We start from the raw sequence: 8,104 nt of genomic DNA, 5'->3' as shown, positions 1-8,104 counted from the left end.
AACCAGAATAGTGTTTTTTTTTTTTAAATGTTTACATGATTTTCTAGTAGACATAAGGTATGAAGGTCCAAATTATGGAAAATCCATTAACACCCCAGGTCCTGAGAATTCTGAATAACAGGTCCCACACCTGTAAAGGCCTAGGTGGTATCTTTGCTAAATTCCCCTAACTCTTTACTTACCCCTTGGTGGCAGATTCTGTCCAGCGGAGTTTACGGCAGCCATCTTTTTCTCTTCGATAATCTTCGGGAAGTAAGTGCCGTATTGGCACATGCGCAGTTGGAGCAATATTCTGTTTTGCGACAACTGCACATGCGCAAAAAGTCACAGAAATTGCCGAAGCGCTGGAAGAAGAGCTGAAGATTACTGAAGTGGCTGAACTCCGCTGGACAGAATCTGCACCGAGGGGAAAGTAAAGAGTTAGGGGCATTTAGCAAAGGTACCACCTAGGCTGGGGGGGAGCAGGGAGGGGGTCTATGTAGGGTAGGGTGGGTAGGGGATTTAGTAGCAAGCAGGGGCGTAACTATAGAGGAAGCAGACCCTGCGCCTGCAGGGGGCCCAGGAGGTATAGGGGCCCCATGAGCCCTAATTCATATAACAGTTTCAATAAATATTGGGAAAACCAGTCAACTGCTAAAAAATTTGGGGCCTGTAAAATAATTTGCTGTGGGGCCCAGTAAGATCTAGTTACACCACTGGTAGCAAGGTGTTTGTTTCTCCTTAAAGTATGAAGATCAAAATTACAGAAAGATCGTTATCTGGAACAGCCCAGTCCTGAGCATCTGGATAACAGGTTCCATACCTGTAAAGGCATTTAATGAATATGTGGTGCTGTTACAGTTGCTCCTGCATTTGTGTGCCGTGGTAAGTTGCCATTGGGGAACGTGCGCTGCCAAGAAAAGAGAAGCAGTTGTAGTGGTGACTACTGTACCAAATGTACTGTATGTCTCACAGTGTGTGTGGCTCATGGTGGTGTGGTTGCCTACTGGCTCTGTGGTGCAATGGATAGCGCATTGGACTTCTTAGTTGATCAAAGCTCAGGCATTCAAATGTTGTGGGTTTGACTCCCATTGTAGTTAGCTTTTGTAAAACCCATCTTGTTAATCACTGGTCCATATGTGAGTCCCTTTCTCAGCCATTTGACAAGAGTGCACCATAGAGAGATGTCAACACTGAAAAGCTTTCCAACTGATGTCCTGATTAGACTTGTGTATGATTTCTCTCATAGGCCTTCACCTGTCTCCTTTATGGTGGCTCTGCTTTCCTCTATGTATGGCCTTTTGTTCTAGTGTTCAGCTTGTATTCTGTGTTCTTAGTTGTCTGGTCTCAGTCAGGGATTGTGTGAATCTTGATATCTCCCTATACATTGCTCAAGTTGGGTGTAAACCCGTAGAATTATTTGTCTTTTTATATGTTGTCCAATTTATTCTCAGTCTCTATTTGGTGCAACAATAATTGTAGCTGAAGTGTAACTATAACTGTTAGTTATGTTATAAACGGCTGATTTGCTGGTGATTCTGTGGCACATTGGCTAGTGTGTTGGCCTTCAAGATATAAGATTTCTTAGTTTTCGAGTTTGATTCCTGCCTGAGGCAGTCTTTGTATCTATCTATATAACGGAATAATCTGCAATTACACTCAACAAACAGTATGTTAGCTTTCAATGTAGTTAGAGCAAGTTGTACAAAGCTGTGTGTTCAAATCCCCCATCATTAAATTCTAACCATGGTTAATCATTGGTCCATATATGAGGCCCTTCCTAAGCCAGGACTGCAGTGCACCATAGACAGTTTGCCAGAACTAAAAAGCTTTCCAACTGATGTCCTGATTAGACTTGTGTATGATGTCCCCCGATGGCCCTGCTTTCCTCTATGTATGGGACCCTTTCCTTAGTCATCAACTTGTATTCTGTGTCCTTAGTTGTCTGGTCTCAGTGGGACTGTGTGAATCTTGATAACTCACTATACCATTGGTACCATTGGGCAGAGTAACTTTTTGGTCCTTTAGACTTTGCCTGACTTTAGTATTCTATTTATCTTGCAGCAAGCAACTCTGTGCTACAATGGAACGTGCCTCTGTCTTAGAAAACAAAGTAAGATATCCATTCTTTGAGTCACTGAGGAAATTGTCACTCTATGGTCGAGTCTATTTGTGCCGTGGGAGGCCTAGGAAAGGTAAGAATGATGGTGGTGCAAAACTTCCCTGAAAACCATCACTGACCGGGGAAGAAAATTTAGAGATTCAGTTCTCCCCAAAAAGTCCAGCTTCCCTGCACCCACCTTTCTAACGCAGAGTTGTGCAGGAGGCCACTTGAGTTCCCTTCTCTTGCAGATTGCTGAGCAGGAGCTTGCACTCTAGAACAATCCAGAACCCATCTGGCATCTAATGCACTTGCTTTTTTTTGGTGATAAGAGCAAGCCTGGACTGGCTATCTGTTGGTTCTGGCAAATGCCAGAGGGGCTGCTATGAAGTGCCAAATTCAGTGGACTGGTGTGGGCCTCTGTGTACCTGAAATGTCAGGGCCTATTTTAATTCTCAGTCCTGTATTCTTTTAGCAGCACAGTCTTTGCGCTGAGCTTGCTATAGGATGCTGAGGATTGTATTACACTTGTTTCTGTACATACAAACAAGTAGTCATATGATAGTTTACCATTTGTGTCTTCATGATTATTTCTCTCACTGAGCATGTGAGGTCTCGTAGTTATTGGCATAGCTGGAACTGTATCTTCACTTGGCGGTCATAGAGGAGATTGTGCGATCTACCCATCTTGAGCGACACCTCTCAGCTGAGTCTTTGTAAATATTAGGAAGGCTTTCGATCTATATAGGTTGTCAAAAGTTGTGGATGTGAATTCTCAGATGATGTGATCATTGGTGAATAAGTGGGCAGCCCATTTTGGTTTTGGGAAATTGTCCTTGCCCAAAATAACAACAAAATTAAATGGAATTGTGCTATAACATTAGTCTGATTGTTCTGACCTACAACATCTGACTGTGTTGGTGGGGAGGTCTGCTGAAATTAGGGATTGGGTGCCCAAACTAGGAGCCACTTGGCATAATATCATTTTGGAACTCGAGTTCTATATTTTATTAAAAAGCACTTGTGGATCAAATTGTGATCTATATGGTATCACATGTATGGTTGTGTTTAGGTAGTTATAGTCATGAGGCTCTGTAGCACAATGGTCTTTCAGTTGTTAAATTATTCGTTGGTTTTGGGTTCAAGTCCCACCAAAGGGGTAAATTTATCAAAGAGTGAAGTTCCGCCACTAGAGTGAAATTCCGCAGCTCTCCATTCATTTCTATGGGATTTTGAAAGGCGTATTTATCAATGGGTGAAAGTGAAATTTCACCCTTTGATAAATACGCCTTTAAAAACCCATAGAAATGAATGGGAAGTGGTTGAATTTCACTCTAGTGGCGGAACTTCACTATTAACTTCACTCTTTGATAAATATACCCCAAAGCCACAAGTGTCTAGCAGAGGTAATACCCAGCTTGTTAATCATAGGAGGTCAATATGTAAGGCCCTATTCTGAGTGCACCATAAGAGAAACTGTATTCATATCAACCATAATTTTCTTTTGCTGGTCATCCCTACGGCAGCATGATCTTTGGTTTAGCGATCCCCATCAGTAATACAAAAGAAACACATGCCCCAACACGCATAAAAGTCCCCCTCCTCCAATCCTGCCCGTTTTAGTAATCCAAGCTTACCAGAGATAAGGGTGGGAATGCTGCCGTAGGGATGACCAGGAAAATAAAATTACGGCAAGTATGAATACATTTTCTCTTCGCGCCATTTCGCACATGCGCACCACTAGCAACATTTCGGAGTTCATGGGCGCCATCTTCTTCTCTCCAGAAATCTTCGGAATGAGACCAGCGTGGCGGCGCATGCGCAGTTGGAGCAACTTACTGATTTGCAACAACTGTGGATGAGGTCAATCAAGAGGTCATCCAGGTAATGGTACACTTCTATCCCCTGCAACCTCAGCTGAGCGATGAATACTTCTAGGACCTTGGAGAATCTTGGAGAGATCTTTCCCCAAGGAAAGATCCTGATATGCAGATTTAAAGGCTCTAGGCTCCATAGAAGTTGTTGGCTGTCTCAATGTGTCAGACACTGTCTCCTTAATCCATAGCATAATACTCTCTTGATTAAAAGGGTACTGAAGAACAGACTGCCTGTCCTTATCATTCCGAGGCATAATCTTGAAAACATGGCTGACATCATTTTCTGTTTTTCCTTGCTTTGTTGTCAGATGCTCTGCAGAGTCCGACTTCTGTACTCTCCTCCATTCTATGGTGTTTCTACTCCAAGATTCTTCGGCAGGGTCACTGCAAATAGAGAATTTGAGTACTGAGCTCTTTCGTAGATGCCTTTAATAAGGAAAACAGCAGGCAAGGCCGGATCCATGCTGAATCAAGCTCGGTTCTTGGCATGAATGGCGAGGCAAATGGCTGCTTTTAACTTCAAAAAGCGCATGATGACATCACTGCATAAGCTAATATGCGCACCAACAAGAAAAAACCCTGCCACATTGGGGTCTCTGCACAACTAGGTGGAGCTTTGGGTGGAGAGAGTCAGCAAGAACTGCAACCGGTAATCGGATCATTTCGGATTGTTGAGTGCCCAGCCTGCCAAACCCCCGGGGACCCACCGGGGCTCTGTCCATGGACCCCCTCCGGACCCCCCCTTCATGGCAGCATTTTCCTTAAATGTTTTCCACCGGACCAGTGTACTTTCACATGTGTTTAATATGGATATCTAATCAAGCACTCACACTTTTCTAATATGGAGCACGTATGTTGAGATCTTTGTGGACATTTTTGTACTTTCTAAATTGTAATGACTTTGTATACTGTTTTGTACACTAATAACCACTAGATGGCGCAACAGGATAACAAATGAGTTGTTAATGCGCATCCTTCAGCTTGATAGGGCCCGTATGGTCTGAAAATGTTGCTAAGCGTGCAATACAGATATGGGATCTGTTATCAAAAATACCTATTATTCCTGAAAGATCATCTCCCATATTCCATTTATCCAAATAATCAACATTTTTAAAAATGATTTCCTTTTTCTCTGTATAATAAAACAGTAGCTTGTACTTGAGCCCAACTAAGCTATAATTATTCCTTATAAGCAAAACCAGTCTATTGGCTTTATTAAATATTTACATGAATTTCTAGTAGACTTCAAATTACAGAAAGATCCATTATCTGGGACACACCAGGTCTTGAACATTCTGGATAACAGATCCCATACCTGTAAAGGCATTTAATGAATATGTGGTGCTGTTACAGTTGCTCCTGCATTTGTGTGCCGATGGTAAGTTGCCATTGGGGAACGTGCGCTGCCAAGAAAAGAGAAGCAGTTGTAGTGGTGACTACTGTACCAAATGTACTGTATGGTCTCACAGTGTGTGTGGCTCATGGTGTGGTGGTTGGCTACTGGCTCTGTGGCACAATGGATAGTGCATTGGACTTCTCCTTTAACAAGTTAAAACATTCAAAGATTGAGCATTTGCATCCAGTCAATGTCAACGGTAAAATCCAGTTACGGTTGTTTTTGGCTACAAGCTTATGGTACCAAAGATCTCCTCACCAGTCTTAAAAGTGAGATAGTCTTCCATGTAGAAAACCGTTTGCTTCCAGTGAGTGTACGGAGACTCAGGACTTGTAAGAAAGGCAGTTCTTTTATGGCACCGTGTGAATTCAATGTTGAAATAAGCAACCATGGCATGGACGTAGTCATTTTGTTTCACTTGCAGGCAGAACGGACAGAAAATGGACAAGTTGTCAAGTTTGACAGTATAAATATCAACTTCCTATAAGGCAGGTATTTGAGACAAATTGCTTGGGGTCAACAACATCAACCAGTGGCTCCTTGATGGCTATATCCTTAATGCATAATGTATCAAAACATTTTCCCACCAGTGAATCTTGTAGTCTTTGCATTGTCTATCCTCAATAGCAGTTACATACAGTGTAGCACGATCTGGAAATATTAATCCATCGGGATTCAGTCATTTATCCCATACATAGATAACCGTGTTAAGCTTGGATTCCTAGAATAGACAATAACCCATCCATTCTATAATTATATGATGTCCACTTTTTCTACTGGGAGCTCTACCTCTTCTACTTTGCCTTTGATAATGGTGACAACGTGATCTAGTTTATATGCCTTCATGATTTTAATGGCATATAATTGAGCACTCAATCCCAGTGACATTCTTGGCACCAGCCTTTGCTGCAAACATGCAGAGAATACCTGTGCCACTCCCAGCATCCAACACAACTTTATCTTTAAATAGATGTCTCTTGTGAAACATTGAGTTGCGATAGGTCAGTGTCTGAACTTCATCTTTAACATCTCCTCATGGATGCCAAAGTGAGCATATGAGTCAAAGTAGTAATCTTTTAAAGTAATGTCTTTTGCATTTGGTTTCACACTGCCCTCAGGCTGAGCACAAGAAACCTCCATGCTGCAGGTACTCGCTTCCGCCATCATTGTGTCAGTCTCCCTCACAAACCTGAAAAAGAACCCAAAAAGCTACACCACCAGCTTTGTACAAAGAGAACTGCTATGTTATGGCCACCTTTAGACACTGGTCATGTTGTTAAGATAACTAGATGTGCATGTGTTCTGGTTGTAATCACTTACCTTATACCCTTAGGTAGGTGCTCCTGTTTGCTAAAACACCCCAAAGTTTGACTTTACTTTACTACATGCATGCCCACGGTGTGAAGAATGAAGAAACAGAAGAAGATCACTCTGTGGTACTCCTACAGATGAACCAAATTGGGAATTGCATGGCCAAACTGGGGGCCACTGAGCATGATAACATTTTCTAGATCTGTTTTATGAGAAATTACTTGTTAGTAGGAGTTTGGTGTACTGTCTTACTGTGGGTGTGGGATCCGGCAACCACAATGGTTGGCTGGTGAGCTATTAGTGACTGGCTCTGTGGCGCAATGGATAGTGCATTGGACTTCTAGTTAAATAAGCTAAGGCATTCAAAGGTTGTGTGTTCGAGTCCCACCAGAGTTGGGTTTTGAGTGCTCCATAGGCAGATTGTCAAAACTAAAAACCATTGCAATATATGTCCTGTGTAGACTTGTGGTGCGCCTAAAGATGAAACTAAATTGGGAATTGCTTAGCCAAATTGGGTGCCAGTGAGCTCGTGTGTGTATGTATCCTGGTACCACAATGGTTGGCTGGCTAGCCGCTAGTGACTGGCTCTGTGGAGCAATGGATAGCGCTTTGGACTTTTAGATAATTAACTAAGGCATTCAAAGGTTGTGGGTTTGAGTCCCACCAGAGTCAACTTTTGAGTGCCCATAGGCAGATTGTCAAAACTAAAAAGCATTGCAATATGTGTCATGATTAGACTTGTGTATGTACCACCCCAGGGTTCTTCTCTAGGAGCACCACAAAGGGACCATCGTCATCCACTTCTTCATTTTTTTGCAGCCTTGGCCAGCACATGTGCAGTAGAGTGAAAATGCTGGGTTTTTGCTATAAGTTTGGCTTCTCACTTTACTACATGCATGCCCACGGTGTGAAGAATGAAGAAGCAGAAGAAGCTCACTCTGTGGTGCTCCTACAGATGAACCAAATTGGGAATTGCATGGCCAAACTGGGGACCACTGAGCCTGATAACATTTTGGAGATCTGTTTTATGAGAAATTACTTGTATGTAGAAGTATGATGTATTGTATGTGCTTTGTGTGAGCGTGGGTCCTGGGGCCACAATAGCGGGTTGGTGCGTGAGTCCTCTGTGGTGTAATGGATAGCACATTGGTCTTCTAGCTACTTAATTGAGACATTCAAAGGTTTTTGGTTTGAGTCCCACAAGAGTCAGCTCTTGTGTGCCCCATAGGCAGATCAAAACTAAAAACTATTGCAATATACAGTATGTCCTGATTAGACTTGTGTACTATGGACCTCTTTTTACTAGTGTTCATCTTGTTTTTGTCTTCTTAGTTGGCTGGTATCAGTCAGGGATTGTGTGAATCTTGATATCTCACTATACATTGCTTAAACTGGTTGCAAACTAGCATAATTATTTATTCTCAGTATGCATTTTGGTTC

The 8,104-nt window shown here is 42.4% G+C and overlaps 1 non-coding gene and 1 pseudogene across 1 annotated transcript; one reads left to right on the top strand and one right to left on the bottom strand.

Annotated features, from left to right (window-relative positions):
* Positions 1-5,518: 5,518 nt before the first annotated feature.
* LOC121397097 lies at positions 5,519-6,521 on the bottom strand (annotated as a pseudogene).
* A 726-nt stretch (positions 6,522-7,247) lies between these two features.
* trnak-uuu lies at positions 7,248-7,336 on the top strand. Its single transcript is given in 2 exon segments — positions 7,248-7,284; positions 7,301-7,336. It is a non-coding gene; the product is annotated as a tRNA-Lys (tRNA).
* The last annotated feature ends 768 nt before the right edge of the window (positions 7,337-8,104 follow it).

The sequence above is a fragment of the Xenopus laevis genome, chromosome 8L, assembly GCF_017654675.1.
Source record: "Xenopus laevis strain J_2021 chromosome 8L, Xenopus_laevis_v10.1, whole genome shotgun sequence".
Classification (NCBI taxonomy): domain Eukaryota; kingdom Metazoa; phylum Chordata; class Amphibia; order Anura; family Pipidae; genus Xenopus; species Xenopus laevis.
This window is presented reverse-complemented; position numbering and strand designations above follow the sequence as displayed.